Here is a 12,703-nt window from a genome sequence, read left to right as displayed (position 1 = left end):
CGAGTGTTCAGCTTCCTATAATGCATGAAAACTCACCAAACCATGACTGGTCTTATGGGAACTAACTCATTTTTTTATTGGGGACCATAGTGATCCCACCCTTCTTAAGAACACACTAAACTAGATTCACCAATATTCTATCGGTAATAGGGTGAACCATACCTGCATCTAACTACTTAATAATCTTTTTCATCACCACCTCTGGCATAGGTGGATTCAGATGATGTTGATGCTCAATTCTAGGCATACCACTATGGTTCTAGCTTAATCTTACAAGTTCAAATTCTGGGTGGAATTATCATAATGTCAACTATAGTCTAACCAATCGCCCACTTAAATATCTATAACACCAAAATCGAGGCCTCAACTAGCGAATCCAAAAAATCTTCCATAATGATAAATAGTAAGGTACTATTGGCCCCCAAGAATGCATAATGCAAGTGAGATGGGAGGGCCTTCAATTCCAAGACCGGTGGCTCCTCAATAGATGGTCTTAGTAGAGTGGTTTCTTTATTTTTCAATTCAAGATCTAATATTTTTGGTCCATATGTAAAAGCATCTCTACTGATAAGTGCACTCACCATCTTATCATACTCTTTAATACTGTCTCTACTAAACTTCATGATCACTGTCGCTAAAGTCTCAACACCAAGTCTCTCTTTAATGGTTACAACTAATGCATATTCATCTACGATATGTATCATAGAAACTACCCACATATTTTTCAGTTGCCTCATTGACTGACACACATTGAAAAGTGACTTGTTCATCATTAAGTTTGGATTTCATGTTTCCTATCTCCATGTTAATTAATTCCCTACTCGTGGCTATGAAGGGCCTTCCCAAGATGATAGAGATTTCAAAATATACCTCATAATCAAGAATCGCAAAGTCAACTGAGAATATAAATAAAGTTACCATCACTAACAAATCACACTATATACTAACTGACTTCTTCAGAGTGCGATCAACCATCAATAATATTATAGAGGCTGACTTAGGAAACCCCAATCCCAATTATTTGTATACAACTAGTGGTATTATATTAATGATAACTCCTAGATCACATAATGCTCGTGCAAAATTGAAGTACCTAATAGTACAAGGAATAATGAAAGCTATGGGATCCTCCTTCTTAATGAAATATCGCGAGGCAATAGAACAACAGTGGTGAATATTATCAGCTGGCTCAAAACTCATTATCCACTTTTTAGTCACTAAATCCTTTATGAATTTTGCATACTAGGCATCTACTCTAATGCTTCCATAAGAGGGATATTCACAAATAATTTCTTGAACACTAATATGAATTTTTGATATTTTTCTTTCTCTACTTTCTTTTTCAACCTCTGAGAAAAAGCTGGGGCAGGTCATGGAATGGGTTTCAATATTGAAGTAAACTCTTTACCCTTTCCTTTATCATTATCATCTTATTTTTATTCACTCGTCGATTTCTATGGTTCCTCACCATTAGTCATTAACTTCTTATTTAGTTTTGGGTGCATTATAAATATTCATAATATCATTCCTTACCTTATCAACCATAGGCATAGGTAGATCAATAGTATTCTTATAACTATAAATGGTGATAGCTAGTCAGTGAGTGTTATTATTTGAATTCTAAATGGTATTTCTAGGAATGGTACTCGATTTATACTTATTCAATGTAGTCGATATCTGCCCAAATTATTGCTCAACCTGCTTAATTATAGTGATATGCAATTCTACTTTTTGGATCAACCCTAATATATCTTCCATAATCTCCTTAAGGAAACTTTCTTGGCTCTCTAAAACCTTAGCAAGCCTAGAAGCAATAATTCAATTCTCAAACTTTTGAACTCAACATCACGGCTCCCCAGTGGAACATAAAGATCACTCTTCTCCTTGTAATAATATATTATCCTCCTATCACCATAACACTCTCTCTCATATCTCTATAACTGCACTCATAGTAGTTCTGACCTTGATTCTTTTGCCTTGAGTTCTAAGTGTCTTAATTAGACCCTTGGCCCTTGACATGAAAACCCATTATTTCTCTATCTCAGTACTTTTGTTCTTTGATAGAATTGGAATCTTCATATCTAGAATCCTTAAATTAAAAACCTACCACATTCACTTTTTCTGCTCTTATAGCTGTGAATTGCTTAGTAAGCAACACAATATCAGTCCTCCATTATGCTACCTCTTGAGCCACTATCTCATCCAATATGCATGGCTCACTGGAAGCACCAACAGTATAAATACCAACCATCCTATCCTCATTCTAAGTATACCACCCTCAGTTGGTCTCAGTAATCTGGTCTAAGATTTTTAAAGCCAAGTCCCATCGAAGGCTCATAAAAGCTTCACCTATAATAGTATCAGCCATAACCTTGGTATTTGTATTCAAGGCTCTATAAAATATGTCAAGCAAGTTCCTACCCGTGATTCTGTGATTTGGAATATTTATTAATTTCTTCTTGAACCTCAACCATGTCTCATATAGTGACTCTGAATATAACTATCCAAAATTATAGATCTCATCTTTCAACTGTAATATTCAAGATAGAGGGAAAAATTGGTCCAAGTACTGTGTCCTCAACTCGTTCCAAGTGGTGATAAACCCTTGATGCAGCTCTCCTAACTACAAAGTTACTTTCCTTTAAGATAGAATAGGAATAACCGAGTCATATAGCTTTCTAATTTAACCTAGGCATATTTTACAAAGTGCAAATCCTAACAAAGTTCATAAGGTGCATATTTGCATCATCAGTAGGCAAACCAACAAATACTCCCTTTAAATTGAACAATTAGATCATCATAATGGAAAATTTTTTCCTTAGGGAAACTCTGGTGGGATGATAACACTTGTCTCAGTTGGTTAAACATACCTCAAACTTCCTCTAGATCATCATAAATTAGCAAGTACTAATTAGCGGGTTGTTGATATCTATTTCTTCTAAGTCTATTTTTATTAAGTGTTGCTTAATGATCTTTTTCTTCCTATTTATACCTCTCCTCAATACATTGAGTAAGTGCTAACCTAGCATTTTTTTTTATCACTAACCAACAGTAGATTGCTCGGCGGTTTCTTAAATACCAAGTGGAGATCGATGATTAGATGTGGCTGGGTCATCATGAACCCCTTCATGCTAGGCATTGTGATCATACTTTTCTACTCTCTCTATCTTATGATTTTGTTATAAGGTCTATTCAAGCTCAAGATCAAATAAAATCAGGGGATTGTATTAACTTTGAGTACAGAGCATACATCGATATATGCCCTTGAAGTAGTAGAAAATAAAAAATCAAAAAAATAAAACCATCAACTTCAACGACCTCAATCAAACAATACATAACCATATTCCCAATAAAAACAATTTTATTTTGCCCAAGTTATACCTCTAAGAAAGTATAAAGCAATCTCTTGTAAAATATAGCACCCAACCAAGTTGGGGTCGATCCCACAAGGAATAGGTTGGAAATTTATCACAAGCTTGCATATAAAATTGGAAATTGCAGAAAGGAAAAGGCTTTTTTATAAAAGTAACTAGGTAATTAGGGTTTTTATCAATATGAGACGATCACTACGATTGTGTTCCACTGACTTCGTAACTCCACAGACTATTTGTTCTTGTCAAACTATCTCAGTGTCTTTCATGTAAAATCTAACAAGTTATGTATCACCTAACCCTCTCTCAACCTTGGTTTTGGTTATTTTTATTCATATTCTCTTGGTCTTAGAGTGTCACATTACTAATGTTTGTTTTATAATCTTAGATTAAATATCTCATATCGGTCTTAAGTTAATTAGATAAAGGTTGATAGCTTTAAATTACTATTGTGATTTCTTTTTCCTAATCCCTACCTCTCTCTCTAGAAAGTATCAAATATAGGCGAGTTTCTAAAATTTGCAACCATCAAGAAAGTAATCAAAATAAAATAAATCCTAATACCTACAAGAACACCAATTAAAAATAATTTCACACTAAGCTGCTTTGTTAATAAATTAGGGTTTCAACAACCCTAGTTATGGGGTTTAGCTGCTCATAATTGTAAGAACAAATATAGATTCCGCAGATGAAAGCATAATGATGAACTTACAAAGAATAAGAATGAAAACCCAAAATGTCAAATTAATTATAAACCCTAAAAAACCAATAACAATAATTCCAAGATCAATAATGTAACTTAGAACTGAAAGTAATGTCAAAAGTGTTTAAACTGAGTAAACTAGTAATAAAGCATCCAAAGGGAATTTATAGATACATCTGAAAGCCTATCCTAATCACTGTAGGAAACTTGAGTCGATACCAACCCATAAGGAAACCTAGGGAGGCTGGTTGTATCTATAGGTCATAAGGAGGCTCGTGGAAAATAGAGAAATCTTTCTTCTACAAAACTTATACCAATGAGGCAACATATAGGTTGTAGGTTGTACCTACACCTCATAGGTAGGATTATGAGAATCAAAAATTGATCAACCATCTTTAGAACTTTAGAATATCAACCAAGGTGGCCACCTACGGCTCGTAGGTGCTACCCATAAGTCGTAGGTTAACTCATGGGTAGCCTTCTCAACAACACTTCATTTGTTTTTCTTGTTCTTTGATCTAAACTCTATTTTCATATTTAATCAACACAAAATAACATCACATCTTACAAGAGTACCTAAGTACATGCAAAATTTCCTTATTTTAAGCCTCAAAAGTGCTATGAAATTATGGCACATCTGCCAACCAGTTACTTAAGAGACCAGTCTCGATAGCTGGAGCCGCTAAAGCAGAGCCTAGTCTGCTAAACAAGGTACTTCTTAAGAGGATCTTTACTACTTTGGCGGAAGAGGCAGGCTCAGTGGGTACTGCTTAAATGGTACTTGGCCGCTTTAGTGGTGACCACTTAGGTCGTCAAGTGGCTGCTTAAGTGGCACCTGGGAGGCTATTAAATGCCTTATTTTCCTAATTTTCACACTATTTTCTCACAAGTCTCAAGAGTTAAAACCCTAGAGAGTGTGGGAAAGTGGGGAAATAACTATTAGGAGATTGTAGGGTGATTGTGAGCTAGAATTTATCATTTCCTCATCAAAATCTTGGTAAGTTTCTATTAAATTTACGGTTAATTCCCCAATTTATTTCCAAAATCCCTAGATTTTTTTGGGTTGATTCTAGTACCATTTGATCTCAAAATTTATCCATTCTTGAGGATAACTATTCCTTAAGCATAGATAACCGTATTAATGGTTTCAAAAATGTGATTCTGTAAGAGGTACCCATATGGGATTTTTACTTGATTTGGGAACCAAAGTTTAAAAAGCAATATGAGTATTGTTGTTTCTATATTGATGAGTGGATTATCAATTTGATAACATGGCATCATGCGAAAACTTATCAAAAGGGGAAATTGTTGATTTAGCGATAGACTAGGTTTACCTTTCCCTTAGATTAAAATTAATTATAGTATGAATGTGATATAATGCTAGTTGTGGGATGGGATTTAGGTCTTGGAGGTATATTTAGCATGAATTGGATCTTTTAGCCGATTAAGGAATTGAAATTAAGAATAATTGACTTAATTACTCATTCTTTAGGTAGATTTACTATCATAGGACTAAATTGTGGCTTATTTAATATATAGTAGTGCAATTAAATACCTTATCCTAGTTCAAGGTAGAAGTGGGCCGCTCCTGCCTACCTTTGGCAAAGGTTGCTATTAATTCATTATTGGACATATAGACCTTACACATTATTTTAATTACATTATTGTGCCCAGGGAGGTTTAGATGCATGATACTTTATTATAGATTGATATTTCATAGATGATATTAATTCTAATTCATATTCGATGATTTATGATATTGAGACTAGTTTGATTTTGGCATTATTCATGATATGTGTTCCAATTCAAGTCCGGAAAATAATGATATGAGTTTTGATTCAAGTCCGATACTATGGTATTGATTATAACAGTTATGGAATTGGTTCTTCTCTGATGTTTCATGGTATGGACGATTTCACAGTTATGATTTTGAGATATGGTTAATTAGCATAATTACAGGCATTACTTTTTTTTTGTTGCACCCTCTAGGATTATAGGATCCCGTGTTGAGTTATTTAAATTATTGCACCTTCTAGCTTGTGAGGGTCTACGCTAAGTTATTTACTTTATCATGCATTTTGGTTTATAGGGGCCAGTTATGTAGTGATAGTCGTATTTTCTTTAATTTTATTATTTCAGTTATTTTTTTATAATATTTGGAGAATTATTTTAGGTTTTCCTTCTTACCTTGACTTACATTATTTATCTGGCATTTTATTAAATTTATATTATGATTTACCTTAGTCGGACCATGATGCTTACTAAGTACCCGTGACTTTGGTACTCATACTACACTTTTGTACTATTTTGATGTATATTCGAGTACTAGTTGCTGCCATTGATGCTGAGATTTATGCTGGTCAAAATTCAAAGATAGGGTGAGCTCTTAGAGCTAGAGTTGACCTTTTCCACTTCTTTTGTTTTTTCTAGTCTTTCCATTTTCAAGACTATTGTATATTGACTTGAGAGTGCTTGTATTCTTTCGGATTAGAGGCTCTTGTACTGACATTACTAGGTTTTTGAATTTTGATATTTCTCTTTGGTTATATGATTATGTTATAATTTGTGGTTTTAATTCCTTTGCTTTCACCTTTCCACCGTTTATGCCATTTTCACCAATTAGCCTATTATTTATGGTTCTAGGCTACAATTTGGCTTACCTACTAGTGAGGTAAAAGTGGCATCAGCGTGATTCAAAAATCAGGTCGTGACATACTACTAATAGTCTATCAAAGAAAATGAAAGGAAAAACAAAATACATATAATAATGGGTTTAATATATATAAGACAACCTCAAAACTAGTTAAAGTTAATACAAGAGCTTCTAATATAATAAGAGCACAAAGTCAAATACTAAATAAATACATATGTACAATCTATCTCTAAATATAATGAAAAGATCAGTCTGATCAATAAGAGGGAGAGTAGTAATACTTCAAACACCTGGATCTCACCTCAAATCTCTAATCTATAACTACTCTGCACGATGCACACGACAATGATGAGAACTCATATTCTGATCTGCTGGCTGCAAAAGTGTACTATGAGTACCAAACACTTGTTACTCAATAGGCAACTTCCGACTAAGCTCCAAAGATAATGTGAATGTAAGTAACATACAAGTAGGAATATAGACTATAGGCAACTATTCAAGAAGCTAACAAGGCAATAAGGTTAAACTATCCTATCCTAGCCGTATTTAGTAACTAAAGTACTATACCATATATCACTGAGCAATATACAAATAAGAGTAGAAGAAGGATATATAGTAGTATACAAGGCTAAGGAATACATAAACAAAATGAAAAAACAAGGGAAAAGATCGATATACTATAATACCGTATCTAGATACATATATACATTTAGGTATACAAGACTAAATCAAAGGTACAACCTAAGGTAGTCAACCTAACCTCTCCATGAAATCCTAACCAACTAATAAAGCTAATGCTAGCAAGATCAGGGTCTATAATCGAAGTGTTTAACCAAGATACATTGTCTATAATGCAATTTAACCTAAAAGGAAAAGGGATCAGAGGCATACCTCCAACCTAAGTATCAGTCTATAATAAGCCTGTCATGAACCAACCATAACAACAATAATAAAGTAATCAGCTAGTTTGAACAAATAATGCCTAACCAGGACCCCATAAACCCAAAAGGTTAAATCAACACTCAACAAATAGAAATCATGGCCTATACATGTGCAGCCCCCTACAAGGCTTATAGATATAAGTACCAAATAATATACTGGTGATAGGCAATACATATGAATGAATGAATGCAAAGTAAATTCAAAGTACCATAACTGATCCCAATGTCATAATGTACAGATGTATACACCTCCTCCATCTCTATGGTTTGCAAAGGTCAGACCTCTCTTCTACGGCATAACAACTCATAGATGAAGGGGCCTCTAAGAGGTTTAGGAGTACTTGTATACACCTACTTAGTCCCAATACAGGATTTTCAATCATCATCATAATCAATCTACTTCGTCCAGTACCACAAAGATGAATATATAATAAATACACAGACTAAAACTATGGCTAAAAGAGTGTAAGTTTGTAAATTTATTACCCGATGTCAACTTTGGGACTAAATCATTATAACATAGTAGAAAGGCTCAGAATCTCTCACTACTGAAGTAAAAAGTAGTGGCAAAAGAGTTGGAAAACATGGACCGGGATCTATCTCGATCTAATTTCAAAAAACTATTTTTTAGTTCCAAAACCTCATCAGTCATCCATTCAAGTGGCACGACTCCTATTATGAAAGAGTCCATTTTAAAAGTGGAAAGTAAAATAAATTGTTTTATGGGGAAACAATAGTAAAACCATGATTTTAGTTGGAATCATACCACTAAGTGAGAATGAATGTATTGAAATCTATGCATTATATCATGAGTATATAAACAATACAATCATAAGTATCCAAACTTTTATAGACTAAAGCCATTTCCTTTAGAAGGATAGAATACTCACCTGGAGTCCAACTAGTATCATGATCATGACCTCAGGCCCAATAGAATATAACTAGCATAATGATAATACTATAATTTGGGGAAATCTATGATCCAATTCACTAAGCTATGTAGAAATTCTTATACTAAAGGGTCCTTAGCATCACTATAATCAACATGCTTATAATCAAGGGTGATTGGACTCTTTCGCTATAACAAGTACTTCACCTTAAGGGTTGGTTCACCCGTCTATCTTCTAACTCCTTAATTAGGCTAAGTTATGGTATTCTACTTATAATTATATCGTAATTGCCTTACCTAGAATGTAACATATACCATACACTCTCTTGTGAATAAAGTAGATTGAAGCCTACCTTAATGTTGAACAACAAATCTTGAGTCATTCATAATCGCTCATCTTTGCTCCTTGATCCCAAAATGTTGCCACACTATCAAAATAGTAATCTAGGTACCGCTAAAGCGATCATTTGTCCTCTTAAGCAGCTACAACTTAATTGGCATAAGTCCACTAAAGCAGTCAGGCATTAAGGACGCAGGCATCGCGATCTCTTAGCCAGTAAAGCAATGTCTTTTTAAACGATCCTTTATAACTAAACTGGACCTTATCCAGATGGACAAGGATGATAAAATGGCTAAACATTGCTAAAATAGCTACCTTTAAAGCAGCTCTTTGAATACTAAACCATCAAACCAGATATAAGACACAAAATTTTGCTAAGCCCAAAATGGACTCTAACCAGTGCTCGAGATTTGTTCAAGACCTTGTAAGCACAAAAAAATTATGCAACCATATCAAATTTGATATTTTTGACTTAATTAAATCATAAAACTTTTATTCTAGTTCGTTTTGAATAAGTATGAGGACCACACCTATAATTTAATTTTCATATAATCCACCTAATAGCCCAAAATGAGTCCAAAAACATTAAGACCAGAACCAAAGGTCCCACTAGCCTAAAATTAATATTTCAGAGCTGATGGAACTACGAAATTCTCATCCAAGGTCATTTACTAGGGGTTTCGGTGCGAGACTAATTTCTTAATACCAAAAACTCCAAAATAGAGAAATAAGCCTAAAACCTAAAAGAACCATTATAATCAAACCAACAATTCAAAAAATTTATATATAACATGCAGCAGTTGTGGGAAGGATTGAAACACTAAAAATATGCATAAATAGAGGAAATAACGTAAAGGATTTACATGATAGGAGTATAGGCCAGTACTTTTAATTAGGGTTACACCTATGATCTCCCTTACTTTCTAAATACTATCTAAGAACTCATATAGTTTCTCTTCAGACTTGAACATAAAGAATACTAGAGGATTTATCTGACTAAAGTATCAAACACTAGTTGTTGTAGCATTCACTACTGGATTAGCTGATTCAAGAATCATCTGGTCATTTTGGGTGGTTATAAACTGGCCTAAGGCTGTGAAATCCGCCCTAAATTCAGCATGGGGAACTTTATCATTCAATGGATTTTCTGGAACTAGTAGTGGTTTTTGTTGATTCTCAACCCTGTTATTATTTTCACTTTTTTTTCTATTGGTTTTCTTTCGAGGAATATTCTATAAATGTGTAGAGAACAAGATAGAAAAGGTTATCATAGAGTTCACACTCTAGCACACAAAATAAACATAAAAGAAGTGAAGTTTTTCCTAAAATATTTCATACTCTCTCACTCATAAGTGTGGTGAATTTTACACCCATAAATAAAACTCTATTTAACACGTCTTTCAAACACCCAAGGATAATTTAAACTTGGCTCTGATACCAAGTTTGTTATGACCCGACACTACCCCAAAGTCATAATACGATTCTTAGAATCACAAGTGACCCCAAGCTAACCCATGACCTAGAATATCACTAGGAATACTAAAATAACTTATATAAATACTTATACAAAAACTGAACTCAATGCTCGAATAAATAGTCAAAAGAAAGCAAACATCAATATCTAAGTTTAAAATTATAAACTAAAAACATCCAATTGTATTTCTAAAATCCTCTACTAAGATGGGTTGTTGGGACAATCCCCCAGCTAACTCTAACTGTCTGCAACTAAAAAAAATAAAAGACTAATACTAGCCATCAAAGATGTTAAAATATGGTATATCTGGATGCTGAGCATTAGAATAGATATTATGAGACAATACAATGCAAAAGAAGGTATGTAATCAATAATTTGAATATGCTGAGTGTGAGACCAAAAATAATTAACATAGGCTGAGCATGATACATGTAACATAATAAATTGATGCAAGACTAAGTAATAAACATGTGTTGTATAGTAAAATAAATAACTAAATACAAGGTCATAAAAATAGTTGAATTCAAACTGTAGACTGTGGATGATGGAAGTAAATCATCCTAGGTTTGGACCCTTAGAAAATTTCAAGGAATCTCATTCTTCAAAGCTATTATTACTCATGGTACGAGTTGTAAGTTGGGGTAGAGTAGTGAAGACCTATCGTAAGATGACCAGTGTTAGTTAGTGGGATGAACTTAGTTACTGGAAGGGATTCGACTTAAGGGTATGAGTCATAATGCATGGGTACGAGTCATATAGGTGACTCGTAAGCTGGCAGTGTTTTATCCTCCTGGTGTTACATTCTACAAGGGATACAGATCATGGGTATGGATCGTATGCTGAGATTATAACTTGGTTGGATAAGTCGTATACTAGATAGTTTTTGATCCATGGTTGATTGGTTACGATTGGGTTGTTATCAACTTTAAGCTAGGTTATGACTCGTAAGGAGGTCAGTCATAACCCTGTGTCAGGTTTTTAAGGGATTTAAGTGGGGGTATTTTGGATATTTCCCTACTTACTCTAATAAGGACTCACAACTTCTAATACATTTAGGATGTTATTTTCCATATTATTTTATTCTTAAATACTTAGAATCTCTTAAAAACATATCATAATTCTCCTAAGATCTTTTGGGGCAAATATCTCGGGTTTCATCTAAGGGATTACTTTGGGGCTTGACTTGATGAATTCTTTCCATCAATCTTTTTGGTTTAAGGCATGATTCTCTTCTCTACTTGTAATTTAAATTAAAGGAATGGTTATATGATTGATTTCATGGTTTTTACTTTTACATGATTTGGGCTTTCAATCATTGATTTGAGGATTTAATGTTAAAGTCTTGGTTATTATTTCTTATAGTTTTAATTATGCTTTCTATGCATAAATGGTGGTTTTGGATAATGAAATTACATTGTAATGGTTTAATGGTAATGGATATGGTTTTAGTTATTCAATACCCCCAAGGTGTTTCATTAAATGTTTATAAAGATATGTTCATTGCATTGACTTCTGTTAATGGAACTCTTACTTGGTTTTAGCTTATATATGAAACTAAATGTTTTCCAATGGTTTACAAAGGTTAATGGCTAATTGGTTATGCTTGTGGAGAACATCGTAGTCTCCCAAGAGGTTAATATAGTAAATGGAAAGGGCACCAAGAGTCCTCTTAATCTAAATGGTTTAGTTATGGATAATTCTTGCAAGTATGGTGGTATGATAATACCACTGGTTTATCAAATTACCTTGGTTAATAAATGGATGATTGGAATTTTTGGACTTGGTTTTAATTGGGCATTAATGGCGGGATATGTAAGCTCATCCGTGGAAGGTGGTGATTCCAAAGGGATCAAAAAAGGAAACTTATATTTGCTGATATGAGGGGTCTTCAATGGCCATGTACAAGTGTCATGTTTATATTATGTACTAGTCATCACAGGGTTATTGTCTGGTCATACGGCAACATGCATGAGACCCTTTCAGCAGAGGTAGCTAAATCTATATGGCCAGTGGGTGGTAGGACGGCTAAGCTATAAAACCTAGGTTAAGGTGTTAACTGGCATGCTAAACCTGGTCCCTTATACCAGTACTTATATATATGTATGGTTGTTTTTATTTATTGATTTTTACTTAGTTTTGATAAATGGCATCACCTTATCTGTATCTCGAGATTCATTCTAGTGTTCACCCACTAACTCATCTACTGGTGGTTGTATACCTACGTTATGTAGGAAATGGATGTTCAACTCCTCCTTTATAGTACTTTATTTGTACATAGCTTATTGGACTAAAGTGGTGAGCTTTCATCCTTTCGGAAGGCATCATTTTATGT

The sequence above is a fragment of the Capsicum annuum genome, chromosome 9 (assembly GCF_002878395.1).
Source record: "Capsicum annuum cultivar UCD-10X-F1 chromosome 9, UCD10Xv1.1, whole genome shotgun sequence".
Lineage (NCBI taxonomy): Eukaryota > Viridiplantae > Streptophyta > Magnoliopsida > Solanales > Solanaceae > Capsicum > Capsicum annuum.
The sequence above is the reverse complement of the archived record's forward strand: the minus strand, read 5'-3'. Positions refer to the sequence as shown.